This window comes from Lucilia sericata, unplaced genomic scaffold, assembly GCF_015586225.1.
Source record: "Lucilia sericata isolate MDLA Ls3-8-SP2 unplaced genomic scaffold, ASM1558622v1 Contig000499F_arrow, whole genome shotgun sequence".
NCBI classification, from domain to species: domain Eukaryota; kingdom Metazoa; phylum Arthropoda; class Insecta; order Diptera; family Calliphoridae; genus Lucilia; species Lucilia sericata.
The window spans coordinates 310,693-338,268 of record NW_023994513.1 but is presented as its reverse complement, the minus strand read 5'-3'; the positions used below and the strand labels follow the sequence as shown (position 1 = coordinate 338,268).

At 30.8% G+C, this 27,576-nt stretch overlaps 1 protein-coding gene across 2 annotated transcripts in view; it reads left to right on the top strand.

Annotated features, from left to right (window-relative positions):
- The first annotated feature begins 280 nt into the window (after positions 1 to 280).
- LOC119605591 overlaps positions 281 to 27,576 on the top strand; it is a 150,065-nt gene continuing 122,769 nt past the window's right edge. The window contains exons 1-3 of one of the 2 annotated variants that reach the window (XM_037958796.1): positions 298 to 333; positions 767 to 1,232; positions 18,173 to 18,243. The gene's annotated coding sequence lies outside the window, so the exon portion shown is untranslated. Of the gene's footprint in view, positions 1,233 to 18,172; positions 18,244 to 27,576 lie in introns of both variants that reach the window. The other variant, XM_037958797.1, reaches the window with a different exon arrangement.

Below are 27,576 nucleotides of genomic sequence, written 5' to 3'. Positions count from 1 at the left end.
CAAGAGAAATTCAAGGCATGCTCACTAAACCCCAACTCTCAAAACTGGATTTACCTAACAAAACAAACTAAGCAATCACAATAAGCTAAAATTCATTCACAAACACAGCCAAAACAACTGATCTCTGAGTATTAGACATTATACTCTTAGCTGAATTCTCACACAAACCTACACGCATACATTAAACCCTCCGTGATTAAGCCAAGATTTAATGAAAACAAAAAATAACATCATCACCAACTTGTATGGAATAAACATTTAAGCCCAGTTAGTATGCTAACTGAACTCGAAGTGTAAGCACACGGTTTTACGTTTAAAAGTGAGAGAGAAAACGTGAGAATTGTTTTAAATAAATGAAATAAAGCAACTGAGAAGAAGAAAACTAAAACGCGTTAAATTTAATAGATTTTTTTTTCGATATTTTTTGTGGGTCTAAAATATAAAAAAAAAATTGTATTGTTTTTGCAAAATCTGGTTTTTTGTTAATAAAAAATAAATATAACAATATAAATAAAGAAACTACAATAACACAAATACGAGTTTAAAATAAGTAAAAAAATATAAAAAAAAAATTAAAGTGAATTATAGAAAAACAGCAAAAATATCAATTTTAGTTTAATAAAAAATTAATAAAATTTTTGCCAAAAGTCTTTTTTTAATAAATTTTTAATGCGTTTTGTTAAATTTGTTGCTATTGCTTTGTTTTCGTGAATTTCTATTTATTAATATTATTAGAATTGTTGTTGCTAAATTGTATTTTTTTCAGCTTTAGTTTGTTTTTTGCTTAAAAGAGGATTAATTTTGTGTTATTGTTGCTGCTGTTGTAGTGGTTTTGTTGCTAATTTTAAACGTATTACGTGAGTGTATTAAACAAAATCTTATAGAAAATTTGTTTTAAAACAATAAAAATTAACGAAAAAAATAAATAAAGTAAATAAAACATAAGCAAAATACAAAGAGTTTAAAAAGCTAAAATTCAGCAAAATTTACAAAAGAGAAAATTTTATATTTACTATTGTTGAAATGAAAGTAATAAACAAAATTTTTGCTAAAATTATATAAAAAAAAATTTTTGACAAAATTTTTTTTCTTAACAAAAAATATATTGTTGCTGCTAAAAGAAACAAAATACTGTGTGTTTGAGTGTTTTTTTTTTTTTTAAGTTGGCCCAAACAAGTTTTCAAATATTCAAGGAATTTTCGCTTCTCCAACCAGACAACATTGAAATCCAAGTAAGTTTTGTGTTTGGTACAAAGAGTTGGCAAAAGCAATTAAATAAATTGTATACCCTATACTTGATAAATACAAATAAAATTCTTTAAAGTAAATCTTTTCAAACAGTTTTAAATGTTCGATAATCATGTGACAATCAACCGAAAAAGGTATTTTTCAATATTTATAGCCATTACAGTTATTATTTCTCTAATCATCACAACACAGCTGTTTAAAATATTTAAATTTCTTCAAAATTGAATAAACTTTAAAAATTTTGAAAAAAATAAACAACATTTAGAAAATGATTAATTAAAATAAAATACAATTGAATTAAATAAAGCGAATTTTATAGACAAATTTACATTTGAAAAGCAACTATTCGGATTTTATGGTTATTTTGAACAAAACACAGTCACACTTTTAAACTGTTAACAAAATGACAGTTTTTGTTTTATTGATTCATAGAAAACTGAACTATTAATTTTAAAAATTATGTAATCATAGAAGGTCGTTAACAATCAAATATTTGTTTTTGACAAACTTAACATTTTTTACAAAATTAAAATTTTGTCTATAGCCGAAGCTATAAAACAGACTATATTAAAAATTGTAGACTAGATTATAATGAAGAATATATTTACGACTAGAATCAGGAATATATTTAGAATATAGTCTATAGCCTAGTCTATAGTATAGTCTATAGTCTAGTCTATAGTCGAGTCTGTAGTCGAGTCTATATTCTAGTCTATATTCTAGTCTATAGTCTAGTCTATAGTCTAGTCTATAGTCTAGTCTATAGTCTAGTCTTAGTCTAGTCTATAGTCTGTCTATAGTCTAGTCTATAGTCTAGTCTATAGTCCTAGTCTATAGTCTAGTCTATAGTCTAGTCTATAGTCTAGTCTATAATATAGTCTATAATCTAGTCATGTCTAGTCTAGTCTATAGTCTAGTCTATAGTCCTAGCTATAGTCTAGTCTATAGTCTAGTCTATAGTCTAGTCTATAGTCTAGTCTATAGTCTATAGTCTATAGTCTAGTCTATAGTCTAGTCTATAGTCTAGTCTATAGTCTAGTCTATAGTCTAGTCTATAGTCTAGTCTATAGTCTAGTCTATAGTCTAGTCTATAGTCTAGTCTATAGTCTAGTCTATAGTCTAGTCTATAGTCTAGTCTATAGTCTAGTCTATAGTCTAGTCTATAGTCTAGTCTATAGTCTAGTCTATAGTCTAGTCTATAGTCTAGTCTATAGTCTAGTCTATAGTCTAGTCTATAGTCTAGTCTATAGTCTAGTCTATAGTCTAGTCTATAGTCTAGTCTATAGTCTAGTCATAGTCTAGTCTATAGTCTAGTCTATAGTCTAGTCTATAGTCTAGTCTATAGTCTAGTCTATAGTCTAGTCTATAGTAGTCATAGTCTAGTCTATAGTCTAGTCTATAGTCTAGTCTATAGTCTAGTCTATAGTCTAGTCTATAGTCTAGTCTATAGTCTAGTCTATAGTCTAGTCTATAGTCTAGTCTATAGTCTAGTCTATAGTCTAGTCTATAGTCTAGTCTATAGTCTAGTCTATAGTCTAGTCTATAGTCTAGTCTATAGTCTAGTCTATAGTCTAGTCCTAGTTAGTCTATAGTCTAGTCTAGTCTAGTCTATAGTCTAGTCTATAGTCTAGTCTATAGTCTAGTCTATAGTCTAGTCTATAGTCTAGTCTATAGTCTAGTCTATAGTCTAGTCTATAGTCTAGTCTATAGTCTAGTCTATAGTCTAGTCTATAGTCTAGTCCTATAGTCTAGTCTATAGTCTAGTCTATAGTCTAGTCTATAGTCTAGTCTATAGTCTAGTCTATAGTCTAGTCTATAGTCTAGTCTATAGTCTAGTCTATAGTCTAGTCTATAGTCTAGTCTATAGTCTAGTCTATAGTCTAGTCTATAGTCTAGTCCTATAGTCTAGTCTATAGTCTAGTCTATAGTCTAGTCTATAGTCTAGTCTATAGTCTAGTCTATAGTCTAGTCTATAGTCTAGTCTATAGTCTAGTCTATAGTCTAGTCTATAGTCTAGTCTAGTCTATAGTCTAGTCTATAGTCTAGTCTATAGTCTAGTCTATAGTCTAGTCTATAGTCTAGTCTATAGTCTAGTCTATAGTCTAGTCTATAGTCTAGTCTATAGTCTAGTCTATAGTCTAGTCTATAGTCTAGTCTATAGTCTAGTCTATAGTCTAGTCTATAGTCTAGTCTATAGTCTAGTCTATAGTCTAGTCTATAGTCTAGTCTATAGTCTAGTCTATAGTCTAGTCTATAGTCTAGTCTATAGTCTAGTCTATAGTCTAGTCTATAGTCTAGTCTATAGTCTAGTCTATAGTCTAGTCTATAGTCTAGTCTATAGTCTAGTCTATAGTCTAGTCTATAGTCTAGTCTATAGTCTAGTCTATAGTCTAGTCTATAGTCTAGTCTATAGTCTAGTCTAGTCTAGTCTATAGTCTAGTCTATAGTCTAGTCTATAGTCTAGTCTATAGTCTAGTCTATAGTCTAGTCTATAGTCTAGTCTATAGTCTAGTCTATAGTCTAGTCTATAGTCTAGTCTATAGTCTAGTCTATAGTCTAGTCTATAGTCTAGTCTATAGTCTAGTCTAGTCTATAGTCTAGTCTATAGTCTAGTCTATAGTCTATTCTATAGTCTAGTCTCTAGTACAGTGTTTACTACAAGATTTATAGAATCAACAGTCGAGTCTATAGTCTTATCTATAGTGTAGTCTACAGTCTACTCTATAGTCTAGTCTATAGACTAGTCTATAGTCTAGTCTATAGTCAAGTCTAGTATATAGTCTAGTCTATAGTCAAGACTATAGTCTAGTCTATAGTATATAGTCTTGGCTATAGTCTAGTCGATAATCTATGTAGTCCATAGTCTAGTCTATAGTCAAGTCTATAGTCAATTCCATAGTCTAGTCTATAGTCTATTATATAGTCTTGTCTATAATCTAGTCTACAGTCAAGTCTATAGTATATAGTCTTGTCTATATTCTAGTCGATAATCTATCTAGTCTATAGTCAAGTCTACATTCTAGTCAATAATCAATTCTATAGTTAAGTAGTAAGTATAGTCTACTATATGTCATATATATGCTATAAATATGTGTATGAACATTATAAAAACACTTTTTTCCTTACTCATGTTTCATTTCATTGAGTACCTGTAGTCGTAACTCAAAATACAAATTCCAATACATTTATAATTGTGAGCGTAAAAATAACGCCTTCTTATTCATTTCATCTACATCTTCTCAATTTAACGCTGAGTTCTCAAATCTAACAAACTCTAACTACAGACCATAATAAGTCAGTTTCATTAACAAAAAGTCATCCACATATTTTAGTTTATCTCAGAAAGAAATAATAAAAAAAACAAATACAAATAAGTCAAAGTAGAATACAATAAAAAATAATTTTGAAAACAAAAATGCCTCTTGTTACTTTATATGTGTGAAGAAGATCATGTTAATTTTATATTTTATTACATGAAGTGGACTTAAATCAAATGAAGCGACATTTTAACGATACTCGTTCATACTGAGAAGTTCGTACTTAGGAAATACCCAGCAAACATACACATAAAAAAGTTTTAAAAATATTTGCTATATTAGTTGCCTATGACCAAAGTAATCAAAGGTTGCTCTAAACTATACCGAGAAGGATTAATGGCTAATTGCAACAGCAATGAAAGATGTTAGTAATTTTTTTTTTTGTTTTTTGGTTTTGCTGGGTTATTTTAAGTTTACAATATCTTATGTTTGTTTTAATGATATTTACGATTATTGTAGTTACTTTTATTACGAATACATTTTGATAAATGTACATTTTTATGACATTCCAGTTGACCGGTTCTAAAAATAATTTACAAATGATTAACATGTTAAACAATTTGCATAATCTTTTTGCAAATATGATTTTTATTGTAATCGGAATGGGTAATAATTATTATTTTAGAAGGCCTGTGCAAGATAAGTTAGATTATAGACTATATTATAGACTAATCTATAGACAAATCTATGTACTAAACTATAGACAAGATTATAAACTATGCTATTGACTAGAACTTAGACTGTAGACTAAACTATAGACCAGACTATAGACTAGATTTTAGACTAGACTATAGACTGGACTATAGACTAGACTATAGACTAGACTAGACTATAGACTAGACTAGACTATAGACTTCACTATAGACTAGACTATATACTTCACTATGCTAGACTAGATTAAAGACTAGATTATAGACTAGACTATAGACTAGACTATAGACTAGACTATAGACTAGACTTTAGACTAGACTATAGACTAGACTAAGACTAGACTATAGACTAGACTAAGGACTAGACTATAGACTAGACTATAGACTAGACTATAGACTAGACTATAACTAGGACTATAGACTAGACTATAGACTAGACTATAGACTAGACTATAGAACTATACTATAGACTAGACTATAGACTAGACTATAGCTAGACTATAGACTAGACTATAGACTAGACTATAGACTAGACTATAGACTGACTATAGACTAGACTATGACTAGACTATAGACTAGACATAGACTAGACTATAGACTAGACTATAGACTAGACTATAGACTAGACTATAGACTAGGCTATAGACGAGACATAGACTAGAACTAGACTATAGACTAGACTATAGACTAGACTATAGACTAGACTATAGACTAGATATAGACTAGACTATAGACTAGACTATAGATAGACTATAGACTAGACTATAGACTCGACTATAGACTAGACTATAGACTAGACTATAGACTAGACTATAGACTAGACTATAGACTAGACTATAGACTAGACTATAGACTAGACTATAGAACTAGACTATAGACTAGACTATAGACTAGACTATAGACTAGACTATAGACTAGACTATAGACTAGACTATAGACTAGACTATAGACTAGACTATAGACTAGACTATAGACTAGACTATAGACTAGACTATAGACTAGACTATAGACTAGACTATAACTAGACTATAGACTAGACTATAGACTAGACTATAGACTAGACTATAGACTAGACTATAGACTAGACTATAGACTAGACTATAGACTAGACTATAGACTAGACTATAGCGACTATAGACTAGACTATAGACTAGACTATAGACTGGACTATAGACTAGACTATAGACTAGACTATAGACTAGACTATAGACTAGACCTATAGAATAGACTATAGACTTAGACTATAGACTAGACTATAGACTAGACTATAGAATAGACTATAGACTAGACTATAGACTAGACTATAGACTAGACTATAGACTAGACTATAGACTAGACTATAGACTAGACTATAGACTAGACTATAGACTAGACTATAGACTACACCATAGACTATACTATAGACTAAACTATAGACTAGACTATATATTATATTATAGGACTAAACTATACTATATTCTGCATTATATACTAGACTATACAAGATTTCTGCCGTATTTTCTCTTACACTGTTCTTACATTTTTGAAATACCTACTACAAGATACTGTTTATATGTACATACCTACAAACATATATTTATACCCTACACCACTTTAGTGGGGAGGGTATATTGGATTTGTGCTGATGTTTGTAACATACAAAAATATTCGTCCTAGACCCACCTTAAAGTATACCAATCGGCTTAGAATCGTTTTCTGAGTCGATTAAGCTATGTCCGTCCGTCCGTCTGGCTGGCTGGCTGGCTGTCCATGTAAACCTTGTGCGCAAGGTACAGGTCGCAATTTTCAAGATAATTGGATGAAATTTGGCACGCACATTTTATTTGACCCAAGGACGAAGCCTATTGAAAATGGTTAAAATCGGTCCTTTATTTCACCTAGCCCCCATAGAACAGAACCCCCCGAAAAGGGCTTCTGAGCTCATAATTATGTCAAATATACAGATATATCGATAAAATACGGCACAACTAAGTTTTATAGAAGTCTTGATGACCCTGCCAAATTTCATAAAGATCGGGCCCCATTTGACCCTAGCTCCCATACAAAGTCCCCTTCAGAAAATTACTTGAATGTCCCAAATTAACTTATAAACACAAATATCGCAATAAAATTCAGCACAATAAAATATTATGTAAATATAAATATATTCACAAAATTTTATCGGGCTTGGTCCATATTTGCCCCTAGCCCCCATATAAAGCCTCTTTCAGAAAATTAGTTTTTCATCCATAAATTGCTTAAATGTATCGGAACAAGATAATATTGAAGATAAATGCTTTATTATGAAAAATAAATCACATTTAATATTCATAACTGGTGTAGGGTATCATATGGTCGGCCACGCCCTACTATACTTTCTTACTTGTTTTCTTAATTATTTTGTTTCATAAAATCTCTGTATATCTGCTTAACTACCTACACAAACTTAATTTACATAGATACAAATTCAACAAACAATATTGATACCATAATTCTACGAATATCTGTCTCTATTGTTTCAGTATTATATCATCGTGTTGTGGCTGATCTAATCTAACTAGATAATATAATAACAACAAAAACAAATGAACAACATTTAAAATAGAGATGAAAACAAAACAAAATTCGAAACAGTAATAGAGAAATAAATAACAAAACATATGAGCAAAAATGTTATACAAAAAAATAGATTTCTTATTGAATGCGATTTGTATCTCAAAGTCAAACTTTTTTCTAACTTTTGTTTTAATTTTAGAAAATCAAGTTTTTTAGCTTTTGAGTAGTAAATACATTCTTGTACTTATTGTTAATTCTGTGTGTGGTTGGTTGGTTAGTTGTTTTGGAAAAAAAATTCAAATAATGTTGGCTGAATTTTTGGTTAGACTTAAAACTAACAAAGCTGGTGGGTACATAAATAAGTTTTGAAATACAATTAGAATTGATTTTAAAGTGTAAATATTTTTGCTATTTAGAAACAAATTTTAAGTGTTAAAAATTATTTAGATATCGTGACACTTAATATTAGAGCTTTGAACTTTTCAAGATCAACTAACTTGCAATAACCAAAATTTTTTGTATCAAAGCATTTGTTTTAAAAATTTTTTAAATTGTCACAACAATTCCCCAAATCCCTAAACTGCAAAATTTCTTACAAAAATTTAAAACTATACTCTTCTCCCAAAAATTTTGTTATTAGTCATTCAGACCTCAAAATGTTTTCATTTATAAATTTGATCAAATTTCCAACTTATGCAGTCATATAAGTAATTCCCTCAAACCTCAAAGAAGGAAATATTGCAAATGTTAATAATACCTTAAGGTATTAAATACTAATAATGAAACTATAATGAATTCAACGAAACATAAATATTTTAAGACAACGATTACAAACATACTTATATAAATAATCAAATATCTGCACATACGAGTATTGATGTCATTTTACAGACAAACACTTTTTGTCTGTCTTCACATCACACCACAAAGCAACTACTGTAGCAGAAACTAAACAAAAAACCCCGTAGTTCTTTAGACAAGACGTTAAACTAGAATATAAACATTAAAATAAAGTCCACACAGTAGACTAAGATATACATTAGACGATGGGCTAGCCAATAAACAAGACTCTAGCCTAGACTGTAGACCAGACTTCGGCCTAGATTATAGATCTGAATATAGTCCATGTTATATAGTCTATATAGTCCAGGCTATAGTATATATAGTCCAGATTGTAGACTGGACTTTAGTCCATAACATAGATTAGACTATAGACTATAATCCAGACTATAGACTATAGTCCGGACTATAGACTATACTACAGTCCAGATTATAGACTAAACAATAGCCCAGATTATAGACTAGACTATAGCCCAGACTATAGACTAAATTAGAGTCCAGCCTGTACATTATACACTAGACTATTGTCCATACTATAGACTATAAATTATACTATCTCCAAGACATTATATACGACTATATTAGTCCGTACCATATAATAGACTTTATTCCTTACTACAGACTAGACTATAGTCCAGACTATAAACTAGACTATAGTCAAAACTATAAACTAGACTATAGTCCAGAATATAAACGAGACTATAGTCCAGAAAATAAACTAGCCTACAGTCCAGACTATAAACCAGACTATAGTCTGGACTATAGACTAGACTACAGTTCAGAATATAGACTACACTATAGTCCAGACTATAAACTAGACTATAATACAGACTATATACTAGACTATAGTCCTGACTATAAACTAGTCTGTAGTTCAGACCATAGACTAGACTATAGTCCAGACTATAAACTAGGCTATAGTCCAGACTATAAACTAGTCTATAGTCCAGACTATAAACTAGACTACATTCCAGACTAAAATACAGACTAAAGACCAGACCGCAGACTAAACTATAGTCCAGACTATAGACTAGACTATAGACTAGATTATAAACAAGACTATGGTCCAGACTAGAGACAAGACTATAGTCCAGACTATAGACAAGACTATAGTCCAGACTATAGACAAGACTATAGTCCAGACAATAGACAAGACTATAGTCCAGACAATAGACAAGACTATAGTCCAGACTATAGACAAGACTATAGTCCAGACTATAGACTAGACTATAGTCCAGACTATAGACAAGACTATAGTCCAGACTATAGACAAGACTATAGTCCAGACTATAGACTAGACTATACTCCAACCTATAGACAAGACTATAGTCTAGACTATAGACAAGACTATAGTCCAGACTATAGACAAGACTATAGTCCAGACTATAGACAAGACGATAGTCCAGACTATAGACTAGGCTATAGTCCAGACTATAGACTAGACTGTAGTCCAGACTATAAACTAGACTATAGTAGAGAAAATAGACTAGAGTTCAGACTATGGACTGGACTATAGTCCAGACTATGGACTAGACTATAGTCGAGACTATATATTAGACTACAGTTGAGACAATAGATTAGACTATAGTCCAGACTATGGACTAGACTATAATCCAAACTATGGACTATACTATAGTTCAGACTGTGGACTAGACTACAGTCCAGACTATGGACTAGACCATAGTCCAGACAATAGACTAGACTATAGTACAGACTATAGACTAGACTATAGTCCGGACTATAGACTAGACTATAGTCCAGACTATAGACTAGACTATACTCCAGACTATAGACTAGACTATAGTCCAGACTATAGACTAGACTATAGTCCAGACTATAGAATAGACTATAAACTAGAGTATAGTTCAGACTATAGTTTAGACTATAAACTCGACTATAGTCAAGACGATAGACTATACTATAAACTAGACTACAGTCAAGACTATAGACTAGACTATAGTCCAGGCTATGGACTAGACTATAATCCAGACTATTGACTAGACTATAGACTAGACTATAGTCCAGACTATAAACTAGACTATAATCCAGACTATAAGCTAGACTATAGTCCAGACTATAAACTAGACTATAGTCCAGACTATGGACTAGACTATAGTCCAGACCATGGACTAGACTACAGTTCAGACTATGGACTAGACGATAGTCCAGACTATGGACTAGACTAGAGTCGAGACTATATATTAGACTATAGTCGAGACTATATATTAGACTACAGTTGAGACTATAGATTAGACTATAGTCCAGACTATGGACTAGGCTATAATCCAAACTATGGAGTAGACTATAGTTCAGACTGTGGGCTAGACTATGGACTAGACTACAGTCCAGACAATAGACTAGACTACAGTCCAGACTATGGACTAGACTACAGTCCAGACAATAGGCTAGACTATAGTACAGACTATAGACTAGACTATAGTCCAGACTATAGACTACAGTTGAGACTATAGATTAGACTATAGACTAGACTATAGTCCAGACTGCGGACTAGACTACAGTCCAGACTATGGGCTAGACTATAGTACAGACTATGGACTAGACTACAGTCCAGACAATAGACTAGACTATAGTCCAGACTATAAAGTAGACTATAGTCCAGACTATGGACTAGACTATAGTCCAGACTATGAACTAGACTATAGTTCAGACTATGGACTAGGGTATAGTCCAGACTATGGACTAGACTACAGTCCAGACAATAGACTAGACTACAGTCCAGACTATAGACTACAGTTGAGACTATAGATTAGACTATAGACTAGACTATAGTCCAGACTGCGGACTAGACTACAGTCCAGACTATGGACTAGACTATAGTACAGACTATGGACTAGACTACAGTCCAGACAATAGACTAGACTATAGTCCAGACTATAAAGTAGACTATAGTCCAGACTATGGACTAGACTATAGTCCAGACTATGAACTAGACTATAGTTCAGGCTATGGACTAGGGTATAGTCCAGACTATGGACTAGACTACAGTCCAGACTATGAACTAGACTATAGTTCAGACTATGGACTAGGGTATAGTCCAGACTATGGACTAGACTATAGTCCAGACTATAAACTAGACTATAGTCCAGACTATAGACCTGAGTATAGTCTAGACTATAAACTAGACTATAGAGTAGACTATATTCCAGACTATAAACTAGACTATAGTCCAGACTATAGACTGAACAGTAGTCCGGACTAAAGTATACTATTGTCAAGAAGTTGAAGACATTTTTATATAAGATTCATATTATAAATACAAAACTGTCGGGCAGAGTGTGTGTATAACATAGAAATACAGTTTGGTTATACACTTAGGAATAGTTTAGTGTTTTCTGAAAAAACTTATGGCGAAAATGGATAAAAAGAATAAGTTTTGTACTTAATAAAACAGTTAAATGACTTTTAGCCATATTTGTTGTAAACATTTATTTGGTTTAGTGGGTGGCTGACTGACTCGTTTGACTGTGCGGTTTATTCACCTTATTTTGTGGTTGTACTTATTCACATTTATGACGAATGTTTATGAGTGAATCAAACAGCGAACGAATGAGCGAAGTAGAAGAAGTGTCAAAAACAATTTTACTTAATTAATAAAGTTTGGCTAATCAAACAAAAATATTTTGAGGTAATTAAAATTCTTTACATCAAATAAATAATGACTAAATGAAACGAAGCAATGCTGTTTTGCACGTGAAGTAGGTCTTATTATTAGTAATTTCTTTTTGACTTAATAATTATTAATGAGCATATACATACATATATACATACATACTTCAAAGAATATTTTTGGCGAGGTATTTTAATTAGCCACCACTTCATATATTAAGATTTTTCAATTTTAAAGCAAAAAATTCTTTGAAATTTTTAAAAAGAGTCAAGGTCATAAATGAAAATTTTAATATACATATTTAAAGTCAAGAGTAATAAATAAATAATGATGTAACTCATATTATTATAATGATCATTATCATACATCATTCATGGTTTAATAAGTTCAATGGGTTAAAGTTAATTTTCTTCTTAATATCAGATAAAGGGGCTTCTATTTGTATTTTTAAGTGATGGAGAGAAACCATCTTTGTATCATTGACTTCTCAACTTCATTGACCTTGAGTATTATTTGTATTTCCTCTATTGCCAAAGAAACCCAATTAACTCAAATCAAAACTATAAAACACTATGCCAAATTTAGTCTTCCATATCTGTTTTCAGTTGTTATTTTTATCTTAATTATATTAGGTGTATGATTATAAAGGTGATTATCATTTTAAGAGTGTAAAAAAGTAATTTAATAAGAAACAGGGTAACCCAAAATATTAACAAAAAACTTTTAAATATACCAAATATGCCTAAAATATGCTGACAACATAATAACATGCAAAATATGCTTTTTAACTTAACTATTGGATATATCTTTACTTAACTCTTTTCTCATATATTTTATGGATAAAATTAGCAAATTGGTATATTCCGCTTACCCTGGTAATAAGCATGTGATAGTTTTTGGTCGTTATGTTGGTGTTAATATTGCTATTTCTGTGTTTGTGTAAATATGCAAATATTTATTTAAATAACTATGCATGTGGGCGGGTGTTGGTTTTTTTTTTTTCTTCATTATATAATTGTTTTGTAGCTTTTGATTCTTAATTAATAAATTCATAGAAATGCATTTTAAAACAACCTTCAGAATGTCTTTTACAGACACAAGAAACAAGTTTAAAAAAGACATTTTGTTGTTTTTTTTGTGTGGAAGTAGAAATTAATTATAAAACAGCTGTTATTTGTAGTCTCAAAGGGTTCTGCAATAGAGGTAAATTTGAAATGAAATTTCAGATTGTAGATCTAAACCTATATTATAGAATACAAAGTGAATATATGGGAATTTATCTTTATCTAGACTATAGATTAGACAGAACTATAGTCTAGACTATAGACTGATCTAAAGTCTAGACTATACTCTGATCTATAGTATAGACTGTCAATAGTATAGACTGTCTATAGTATAGACTGTCTATAGTATAGACTGTCTATAGTATAGACTGTCTATAGTACAGACTGTCTATAGTATAGACTGTCTATAGTACAGACTTTAAACTGTTCTATAATCTACACTATATATATATAGTCTAGACTATAGACCGATCTATAGTATAGACTATAGACTGATCTATAACCTAGACTATAGACTGATCTGTAGTCTAGACTATAAACTGATCTATAGTCTAGACTAAAGACTAATCTATAGTCTAGACTAAAGACTAATCTATAGCCTAGACTATAGACTAATCTATAGCCTAGACTATAGACTAATCTATAGCCTAGACTATAGACTAATCTATAGCCTAGACTATAGACTGATCTATAACCTAGACTATAGACTGATCTGTAGCCTAGACTATAGACTGATCTGTAGCCTAGACTATAGACTGATCTATAGCCTAGACTATAGACTTATCTATAGTCTAGACAATAGACTGATCTATGGTCTAGAATATAGACTGGTCTATAGTCTGGACCTTTAGGCTTGACTATAGTCCGGACCTATAGTTTTGACTATAGTCTGGACCTATAGTCTTGACTATAGACTGACGTATAATCTTGACTATAGACTGATCTATGGTCTTGACTATAGACTGATCTAAAGTCTAGACTATAGACTGATCTGTAATCTAGACTATAGACTGTTCTGTAGTCTAGACTATAGAATATATACACTATTGACTGATCTGTGGTCTAGACTACAGATCAGTCTATAGTGTAGACTTTAGATCAGTCTATGGTCTATACTATAGATCAGTCCATAGTAGATTGATCTATAGTCTAGACTATAGACTGATCTATAGTATAGACTATAGACTGATCTAAAGTCTATACTACAGACTGATCTATAGTATAGACTATAGACTGATCTATAGTCTTGACTATAGACTGATCTCCAGTCATGACTATAAACTGATCTATCAGATTGATCTAAAGATCAGTCTATAGTCATGACTATAGACTGATCTATAGTCTTGACTATAGACTGATCTATAGTCTTGACTATAGACTGATCTATTGTCTTGACTATAGACTGATCTATAGTCTAAACTATTGACTGATCTCTAGTCTAAACTATAGACTAATCTATGTTGTAGTCTATAGACCGATCTATAGTCCACACGTAGACTCATATAATGTCGAGACCATGGACTAATCTATAGACAAGACTATATAGTGATCTGTAGTCCTTAAAAGTATACTTTTATACTATAGACTGATATATTGTCTGAAATAGAAATTGATCTATATTCAGTCCACAGACTAATCTTGTATTCTGTAGACTGATCAATATTCTAGGCTATAGACTGATCTATGGTCTTGAATAAATACTGATATTTACTCCAAACTATAGAGCATGATATATCCTGATATATATATTACAGATGTACAGTCCAGAATATAGACTGATCTATTTTCTTCAGTTCAGTGATCTATACTTCACGGTCCAAACTTAAGACTGATCTACAGAGAAGATTATAGGCTGATCAGAAAATAGACTGATCTATAGTCCAGACTATGGACTGATCTATAAAGACTAGTCTATAGTTCATAATATACACTAACGTGTAATCCATATCGTACTATAGTTCCAGTTATATTCTGAACTACTTTAGACTGTAGATAGAGTTTTAGTGCAGAATATATTCGAGACTATACCTTAAGCATAGGCCATACTATATATAAATGTTTAGTCTATTTCATTTACGACTCCTTTTTATGACCTAACTCTTTATAACTTCTTCTTTAGAATATTTCCCGTCCATTCGAGAATTGAGCAGCAGCTTTACACACATTTTAATTGCTTTAATTTTTAAACTTGCTTTTTAAAAAGTTTCAGATTTGCAATTTATTATAGATTTGATTAAAAATTCTTCTATGAAAATGTTATAATCTTTTTTCGTTTCTTTTGAACATCAGCAAAATAAAAAGCATAAAAAATGTTTTAAACAAATTTATTTAAATTAAAAAAAATATAAGTGTGAATAAAATGTTTTTTGCTTTCCATCAACACTTCTCAATAAATTAAATCAGATTATTAAAAAGTTTTTCTTCATTTTTAGAATGTTTTTTTTTTGCGCCTTTTATTATTTATTGATGTCAGTTGGATGGATGGATGGATGGATGGATGGATGGAGGGCTGTGTAATATTTATAATAAAGAAAAAGTTTGTTTAAATACTTTTTTTTTTTTTGCCGTTGTAATTATTATTGATTATACACATGCATATTAAATGTCAATCTACAAATAAGGAATTGTTGTACGTGAGTACATTTTTCCTCAACAAATTGAGTTGAAAAACTTTGGCTCATTAAGCAGCTTAATGAGTGAGGGGGGTAAAACATACCTAGGAAGTTTCAAAAATTGTTGACTTAATGAGGTTTTGTGCAAAATTCTATGGTATTTTAAGAAATTAATTGATTTATTTTAATTTGTTTATTAACATAATATAAAACAATTTTTTTTTTCTAATTTACCACTTATCTCTGCTGTAGCAATCTACTGTTTATTTTAAATATTGCTAAAAAAATTAGAAATTTACATTAGTCTAATTAAAAAAAGTTTCTAAATTAATCAATTTCTTTATCTTGATTGCCCTTGGGGTCTCAATCACCATCATTAATCTAGCTCTCACTGATCACAAACACATGCTTTGAAGTCATTTCTGAAGACTGGTTTAAATTTAGATAAAAAAATTGCAATTCACCTTCTATTGTGGTTTGTTAATTCGCTTGTTTTTTAAATTTTGATTAAAACTTTTAAAGTTAGATTTTTGCTTAAGAATTATTATTTTATTATAAATTTGCAAACAAGAAATACATCTGTTTGTTTAAATAGAATTGGAATTTTATGACTACAGACTGATCTTAAGTCCAGACTATAGTATGTAGGTGTATCCAGACTATAAACTGATCTATAGTCCAGACTAAAGACTGATCTATAGTCTAGACTATAGACTGATATATAGTCAAGAATATGGAATGACCGGACTATAGTCCAAACTATAGTCCAGACGATAGACTGATATATAGTCCAGACTGTAGACTGATCTATCGTCCAGGCTATAGACTGATCTACTATCCAGACTATCGACTGATCTACAGTCCAGACAATAGACTGATCTATAGGCCAGACAATAGACTGATCTTTGGTTCAGACTATAGACTGACCTATAGTCCAGACTATAGAATGCTCTATAATCCAGACTATCTATCTATAGTCCAGACTGTAGACTGATCTATAATCCAGACTATATACTGATTTATAATCCAGACTATATACTGATCTATAGTCCAGACTATACTCTGATCTATAGTTCAGACTATGGACTGATCTATAGTCCAAACTATATAGACTGATTTATAGTCTAGATTATAGACCGATCTATAGTCCAGACTATAGAGATAGAGTAATCTATATTACAGACAATAGACTGATCTGTAGTGCAGACTATATACTGATCTATAGTCCAGACTATGGTCCAGACTATAGACTGATCTATCTTCCAGGCTATAGACTGATATACAGTCAAGACTATAGACTGATCTATAGTCGCGGCTATAGACTGATCTATATTCCAGACTATGGACTGATCTGCAGTCCAGACAGTAGACTGATCTATGATCCAGACTATAGACTGACTTATAGTCTAGACAACAGACTGATCTATAGTCCAGACTATATACTGATCTATAGTCCAGTCTATAGACTGATCTATAGTCCAAACTATAGAGATAGAGTGGTTTATATTACAGACAATAGACTGATCTATAGTCTAGACTATAGACTGATTTATAGTCGAGACAATAGACCAATCCATAGTCCAGACTATAGGCTGATCTATAGTCCAGACTATAGAGAAAGAGTGATCTATATTCCAGAAAATAGACTGATCTGTAGTCTAGACTATAGACTAATCTTTAGTGCAGACTGTAGACTGATCTATAGTCCAGACTATAGAGAATGAGTGGTCTATAGTCCAGACAATGGACTGATCTTTAGTCCAGATTATAGACTGACTTATAGTCCAGACAACAGACTGATCTATAGTCCAGACTATATACTGATCTATAGTCCATACTATAGAATAATCTATAGTCCAGACTATAGAGATAGAGTGATCTATATTCCATACAATAGACAGATCTATAGTCCAGACAATAGACTGATCTTTAGTCCAGACTACAGACTGACTTATAGTCCAGACTATAGAATGTTCTATAATCCAGACTATAGACTAATCTATAGTCCAGACTATACTGATCTATTGTCCAGACTATACTCTGATCTATAGTTCAGACTATGGACTGATCTATAGTCCAGGCTATACTCTGATCTATAGTCCAAACTATTGTGTGATCTGTATTCGAGATTACAGTATGATCTGCAGTCTAGAACATAGTCCTAACAAATTTCCAAATTATAGTCTGATCTGTAATACATATCCGTAGTCGGAGCTGTAGACTTTTGTCTCTGAAATAACAAGAACTAAAGCAAATATTTTTAATTTCTCTCTCACAGATTCCTGCGTACTTAAAAAAGGAAAAATTATTTAAATATTAAAGGACTACACCCCTGGTTTTCATACAAAGGTAAATATATCTAAAAACCACAAATTTTAATTTCAATAAATTTTGGTATTTATCGACAACAATTTTAATTTAATAATTTTAACTCAAACTAGTAGCAATAGCATAATTATTTACTTATTATTTAATTATTTTCTTGGTGGCATGTTTCAATTTTTCAATTATTTCTTTCTTCAAACATAAGCAGACACTTGTTTGTTAAAACAAGTTTGATGTTTCATTGTTCATGTTTTAAATAGTAAAATGGCTTTTTTTAGCCATTACAGGAATACAAAATATAAAAAAACTACAATTTGTTTAAAAGAAAAAAACTTTCTGTTTAAACAAAATTGCAAGTGAAATTAAATGATTACACAAGCAAAAATTTAATTTCGCTTTTGTTTGAGTTTTTTTTGTTGTTGTTCAGTTTGTTGTTTGATTTAATCCTCCTTTTGTGGTTTTTGCTCCACTTAAAAAAAAGGTAATAATTATTTGTGTAAAATATTTATGAAAAAAAAAAACAACAAAATCAAAGCATATTAATTATTACGAAATGCTACTGGGCTGATATTCGTTATGGTATAGATACTCTAGATATGGACTTAAAGTGCTAATAAATAAATTTGTGATACTGATTTACTACTCCAGTTATTTTAAATATATGGTTTAATAGCATTTTACACCTTAAGCATATATGTATTGCAATAAGTTTAATTTTTGTTAAATGTGTGTTAATATTTTTATAGTTTATATTGTCTTTTTTATTAATTTGATTCCTAGTTAAAAATAAGACAGCTGAAAACGAATGAAAATAGTAAATTATTTGGACTATAGATCACTTTATACCTTGATCTACAGTTTATAGTCTGGACAATAAATCATTCTAAAGTCTGGACTATAGATCAAACTATAGTCCTGTCTACAGATCTATATCTGTCTATAGTCAGAACTATAAACTAGTCTGAACTATAGACTAATCTATAGTCTGAACTATAGACTATTCTATAGTCTGGACTACAGACTGTTCTGTGTGGACTGATTAGAATAGTCTGTTCTGTATAGAATAGTCTATACCCCAGACTATGGAATAGTATATAGTCCAGACTATAGAACTGTCTATAGTCCAGACTATAGAACAGCCTATAGTCCAGACTATATAATAGTGTATAGTCCAGACGATATATATATATATCCCAGACTATAGAAAATTCTATGGTACAGACTATAGAACAGACTATAGTCCAGAATATAGAATATTCTATAATCCAGACTATAGATCAGTCTATAGTCCAGAATACAGAATAGTCTACAATCCTGATTATAGAATAGTCTATAGTCCAGACTATAGAATAGTCTATAGTCAAGGCTATTGAATAGTATATAGTCCAGACTAAGAATAGTCTATAGTCCACACTATAGAACAGTCTATAGTCCAGACTATAGAACAGTCTATAGTCCAGACTATAGAACAGTCTATAGTCCAGACTATAGAACAGGATATAGTCTATAGTCCCGGCTATAGAACAGGATATAGTCTATAGTCCAGACTATAGGCCAGACTGTATAATAATCTATAGAATATATATAATATTCTATAGTCCAGACTATAGAACAGGCTATAGTCCAGACTGTATAATAATCTATATAGACTACACTATAATCTGGACTATAAACAAATCTGTAATCTGGACTACAGACAAATAAACTACTATAGTCTGACTAAACTATAGTCTGGACTATAGACTATATTGTAGTCTGGACTATAAACTAAACTATAGTCTGGACTATTGACAAATCTGTAGTCTGAAATAAATCGACTTTCGAATAATCGAACAATCTCCTTTTTGTCGAAAAAAGTCGAAAAGTCGAAGTCTACTATTTTGTTCCAAAAAAGTCGATTACTCGACTATAGACTATGAAAAAAGTCGAAAAGTCGACTTTGTAAATAAAAGTCGAAAAAAGTCGAAAAGTCGCAAAAAATCGAAAACTCGAAAATAGTAGAAAAAGGTCAAAAATAGTTGAAAATTTTAAAAAAGTGGAAAAAAGTCAAAAACTCTAAAACAGTCGGAAAAACTCGAAAAAGTCAAAAAATAGTGAAAAAAGTCGAAAAGTCGACTTTTAACTAAATGCAAAAAGTCGAAAAGTCTACTTTTCGTTTCAACTATAGAACCCTAGTATGGACTATAGTCTTATCTATTGACTGTCTGTGCTACAGACTAGTCTATAGTGTGGAATATAAACTAATCTATAGTTTGCACTACCGACTATTCTATAGTGTAAGCTACGGTCTAAGCTATAGTAGACTAAACACTAATCTTTAGTCAGGATTACAGATTAATCTATAGTCTGGACTATAGACTACATAGACTATAGATCAATATATAGCCTGGACTATAGATCAATCTAAAGCCTGGACTGTAGATCAATCTATAGTCTGAACTATAGATCAATCTATAGTCTGAGCTATATATCAATCTATAGCCTGGGATATAGATCAATCTATAGTCTGGGATATAGATCAAGTTATAGTCTGTAATATATATTGTCCAGATTATAGACTAATCTATAATCTAAGCTACAGTCTAATCTGTAGTAGACTAAAGACTTATCTATAGTCAGACTGTAGAGTAACCTAATCTGGGATATATACTAATCTGGACTCTAGACTACTTAGTATTCTGGACTATAGGTTAGTTGTAAGTACTACAGCTGAAATCAGAATTTTATTAAAAAATTTAAAAATCGAAACATTTAACACTTAAACGAAATCCCAATACTAACATGCAAATTATCAATAAAATTTAAACCCATCCTCTTTTTTTCTATAATAATCGACACTTTGAAATGTTTATTTATGTCTGCTGCTCGTGTTTATTATAATTGTCATTGTTTATTTGTATTTTTAATTAATCCTTAAATGTAATGCATTATAAATAATTTAATTTAAAAAGTGCATATTTATGCAAATATTTCAATAAAACAATTTTATTTTATTTTACAATTACAAAGTTATTTCGATCTTTTTTTTTTTTTTGTTTGTAATTTTTTTCACCGTACGTAAAAGGTCAAGTGTAAAACGTGACTTGAAGCTTTAAGTACTTGTGTTCACTCATCGCACATTAAATTATATTAATTTTTTATTTATTTGTTTTTTTTTTTTTGAAAACTAATTTGTTTAACCCTTTTAAAGCATAAAAAAATTGTAATAGAAATAAACTTTAAGGGACCATTAAAAGACAAGTTATGTTTTAGCATTAAACAGATACTTGTAGTGGACGTGGGAATGGTTTTATTGAGGTGTTAGATAAAAATGGCCTAATAAAACGCAAAATTTACATAAATTAACCATAAAATTTCGGACACAATATGGGCGCACGACAATTGTGCGTGTAAGTAGAGTAGTCGGATAAATTAAAGTCATGTCATAATATTGAAAATTTACAACATTTCAAAGTGGATAGAGAAAAAAGACCTTGAAACAAAATACTTAAATATCATGAACTGTCTCATATTTGAAATCGAAATTTATAAAAACGCGTCCATCCCTTATCCCTTCAATAGTTATTGCAGCAAATCCCATAAAATCACTATGAAGTTGATGTTAAATAGTTCGTACTTAGTATAACAATAACTAAATTATTACTTTTTTATTACCTTGAAATATTTTTTAATCATTAATATTTTAAAACATTCCTCTAGTAAAAATAATAACACTATAATGAATCACATTTTTTACAAAATTTTCCTTCTATAAACCGCAAAATTTTTTAATTATTTAATTCATAATTTTAAAAAGTTTCATTTTCATTGTAACAAATAAAAACCGCCATTTAAAATTCATTATTTAAAACTGTGCTGGAGAGGGCAAACAATGTAAACCACATGCCAGCAAAAAAAATTTATTAATATATGTTTATATAGTTGGTCAAGAACAAAATAATACAAAAAGGAATTCATATTGATTTGTTGTTTTTAAAAAAAGGTACTCTATAATCTGCAATTCTAGCAATAAATGCTGTATAGGCGACAGACAACAATTAGAACTTTCTATAGCTTACGCTATAGCGAGAGATTATCTACAGTGGAGAGACAATGCTAGACTATAGACCAGACTATAGACAGACTGTAGACTAGACTCTACTAGACTATTAGACTAGACTATCGACTAGACTAGACTAGACTAGACTATGACTAGACTATAGACTAGACTATAGACTAGACTATGATAGACTATAGACTAGACTATAGACTAGAAAATAGACTAGACTATAGACTAGACTATAGACTAGACTATAGACTAGACTATTGACTAGACTATAGACTAGACTATAGAGATACTATAGACTAGACTATAGACTAGACTATAGACTAGACTATAGACTAGACTATAGACTAGACTATAGACTAGACTATAGACTAGACTATAGACTAGACTATAGACTAGACTATAGACTAGACTATAGACTAGACTATAGACTAGACTATAGACTAGACTATAGACTAGACTATAGACTAGACTATAGACTAGACTATAGACTAGACTATAGACTAGACTATAGACTAGACTATAGACTAGACTATAGACTAGACTATAGACTAGACTATAGACTAGACTATAGATAGACTATAGACTAGACTATAGACTAGACTATAGACTAGACTATAGACTAGACTATAGACTAGACTATAGACTAGACTATAGACTAGACTATAGACTAGACTATAGACTAGACTATAGACTAGACTATAGACTAGACTATAGACTAGATTATAGACTAGACTATAGACTAGACTATAGACTAGACTATAGACTAGACTATAGACTAGACTATAGACTAGACTATAGACTAGACTATAGACTAGACTATAGACTAGACTATGACTAGACTATAGACTAGACTATAGACTAGACTATAGACTAGACTATAGACTAGACTATAGACTAGACTATAGACTAGACTATAGACTAGACTATAGACTAGACTATAGACGAGACTATAGACTAGACTATAGACTGGACTATAGACTAGACTATAGACTAGACTATAGACTAGACTATAGACTAGACTATAGACTAGACTATAGACTAGACTATAGACTAGACTATAGACTAGACTATAGACTAGACTATAGACTAGACTATAGACTAGACTATAGACTATAGACTAGACTATAGACTAGACTATAGACTAGACTATAGACTAGACTATAGACTAGACTATAGACTAGACTATAGACTAGACTATAGACTAGACTATAGACTAGACTATAGACTACACTATAGACTAGACTATAGACTAGACTATAGACTAGACTATAGACTAGACTATAGACTAGACTATAGACTAGACTATAGACTAGACTATAGACTAGACTATAGACTAGACTATAGACTAGACTATAGACTAGACTATAGACTAGACTATAGACTAGACTATAGACTAGACTATAGACTAGACTATAGACTAGACTATAGACTAGACTATAGACTAGACTATAGACTAGACTATAGACTAGACTATAGACTAGACTATAGACTAGACTATAGACTAGACTATAGACTAGACTATAGACTAGAATATAGACTAGACTATAGACTAGACTATAGACTAGACTATAGACTAGACTATAGACCAGACTATAGACTAGACTATAGACTAGACTATAGACTAGACTATAGACCAGACTATAGACTAGACTATAGACTAGACTATAGACTAGACTATAGACTAGACTATAGACTAGACTATAGACTAGACTATAGACTAGACTATAGACTAGACTATAGACTAGACTATAGACTAGACTATAGACTAGACTATAGACTAGACTATAGACTAGACTATAGACTAGACTATAGACTAGACTATAGACTAGACTATAGACTAGACTATAGACTAGACTATAGACTAGACTATAGACTAGACTATAGACTAGACTATAGACTAGACTATAGACTAGACTATAGACTAGACTATAGACTAGACTATAGACTAGACTATAGACTAGACTATAGACTAGACTATAGACTAGACTATAGACTAGGACTATAGACTAGACTATAGACTAGACTATAGACTAGACTATAGACTAGACTATAGACTAGACTATAGACTAGACTATAGACTAGACTATAGACTAGACTATAGACTAGACTATAGACTAGACTATAGACTAGACTATAGACTAGACTATAGACTAGACTATAGACTAGACTATAGACTAGACTATAGACTAACTATAGACTAGACTATAGACTAGACTATAGACTACTATAGACTATAGACTAGACTATAGACTAGACTATAGACTAGACTATAGACTAGACTATAGACTAGACTATAGACTAGACTATAGACTACACTATAGACTAGACTATAGACTAGACTATAGACTAGACTATAGACTAGACTATAGACTAGACTATAGACTAGACTATAGACTAGACTATAGACTAGACTATAGACTATAGACTAGACTATAGACTAGACTAGACTATAGACTAGACTAGACTAGACTATAGACTAGACTAGACTAGACTATAGACTAGACTAGACTATAGACTAGACTAGACTATAGACTAGACTATAGACTAGACTATAGACTAGACTATAGACTAGACTATAGACTAGACTATAGACTAGACTATAGACTAGACTATAGACTAGACTATAGACTAGACTATAGACTAGACTATAGACTAGACTATAGACTAGACTATAGACTAGACTATAGACTAGACTATAGACTAGACTATAGACTAGACTATAGACTAGACTATAGACTAGACTATAGACTAGACTATAGACTAGACTATAGACTAGACTATAGACTAAGACTATAGACTAACTATAGACTAGACTATAGACTAGACTATAGACTAGACTATTAGACTAGACTATAGACTAGACTATAGACTAGACTATAGACTAGACTATAGACTAGACTATAGACTAGACTATAGACTAGACTACTAGACTAGACTATAGACTAATAGACTAGACTATAGACTAGACTATAACTAGACTATAGACTAGACTATAGACTAGACTATAGACTAGACTATAGACTAGACTAATGACTAGACTATAGACATAGACTATAGACTAGACTATAGACTAGACTATAGACTAGACTATAGACTAGACTATAGACTAGACCTATAGACTAGACTATAGACTAGAACTATAGACTAGACTATAGACTAGACTATAGACTAGACTATAGACTGCTAGACTAACTATAGACTAGACTATAGACTAGACTATAGACTAGACTATAGACTAGACTATAGACTAGACTATAGACTAGACTATAGACTAGACTATAGACTAGACTATAGACTAGACTAGACTAGACTATAGACTAGACTATAGACTAGACTATAGACTAGACTATAGACTAGACTATAGACTAGACTATAGACTAGACTATAGACTAGACTATAGACTAGACTATAGACTAGACTATAGACTAGACTAGACTAGACTATAGACTAGACTATAGACTAGACTATAGACTAGACTATAGACTAGACTATAGACTAGACTATAGACTAGACTATAGACTAGACTATAGACTAGACTCAAAAGTTAGAAAAAGAACCGAAAATGTCGTTGTCGATACCAAAAAGTACTGAAAGGTGTACTAAAGTACTGGAATTTATATTCCTGGTCTGTATACTCTTTAGAATATAGAATATACTGTATAGACAAGAGTCTTTAGTCTGACTACTGCATCGTCGATCAGATTGATTTTATATAAAAACTGATTTCGTACTGATTTATAAAATCAAATTGAAAAATCTTATTTACCCCACTTTCACAAGTCACACATTTTCTTTAACATGTTTCCCTCAAAAAAAAATTACAACAACAACATTTTACATCAAATTCAATTACTACCAATTTTAAAACTAATTTTCCAACACTTTAGAAAGAAAACTGAACTAAACGAAAATAAATCTACACGCGATGAGAAAGAAAAAAGAAAATAAATAAAAATCGATTACAAATATAAAGAAGAAGAAGAGGAAAAGTAAATGATTTACATAACATGCGTTGGTTAATACCACCTTGTAAATGTGTAACTACACTACTATTAAATGGTGTGTTTATTAACTGGTTTTCTTTGGTGGTTGGCATATTTGCGTTACGTTTAAAGGCGTTTATACCAACCAACCAACATCATTATCATCATCATTAACATCATCAGCAACGATGATCATTACCATTTACAGCAACTTCTTTAGCATTATAATCATTATCATCATTGCCATATTTGATGCCTTTAAGCCATCAATATGTGTGTATGTGTGAAAGTGTATGAATCTAGCACATTTAAGTAAATAATACTGATGTAATGGCAACAATATTATGATGATGCATACATATATACATACAGTAGTACATAGTTTGTTTGTTATTTGCAACAGCAGCAGACTTACAAATACAAATAAAAAATACGTGCATACTTATGTGGGTTCCACATATTTTGAGTAATATGAATACAGTACTGCATCGATTAATTATGACCAATATGGAAATTATACTATAACCGAGATATTATGGTTTGTCTGCTCTATACCAGATACTACAGTTTGTCTGCTCGATAATTGAAGCACTATAGTCTGTCTAATCTAAAATCGAGAGACTTGCGTGCTCTACAGTCGAAAGGTAATAGTCTGTCTAATCTATGTTCGACAAAAACTCTAATCTATACAGAGATAGTCATTTGAACTACTGAAATGTTTGCTGTAAACTTTAATTCTAAATGTATGATTTCTGTTAGCCACTAATTTATATTGCTTTTGATAATATTTCTACTGCATATTCTATGCTTACTTATTTACTTTTATGGGTTAATTAAATATTTGTTTACAACCAAGTTTCCCCTTTATCATACAACTGCAAAAAAATTCCAGCAAAATCAAAATAGTGTTTTGAGTTCATTTAAGCCCGAAGGAGTTTAAAATGTTTTTATTGGATTTGAAGTAATGGAATGTTTTTTGTAATAATCAATACAAATACTAAAGCAAAATATTACTTAATTTTAAGTAAATATTTATTTAGTAATTTTAATTAATTTTATTTAAATCTAAGAAAGAATAAAAACCAACAAACCTAAATAAATATAATGTAAAAAAAAACCTAAAATATCAAGCTATTACCCAACAAAAACTTTCATTTTGCTAGGTAAGGGGAAAAAATATAATATTATAATCTCTATAAGTAGTCGAGAGGCTATAGTGTCTATAAGCAGGTGACTATAACCTCTATAGTCTCTATAGTGACTATAACCTCTATAGTCTATAGTCTCTTTAGTCTATCGACCATAGTCGCTATAGTCGATAGACTA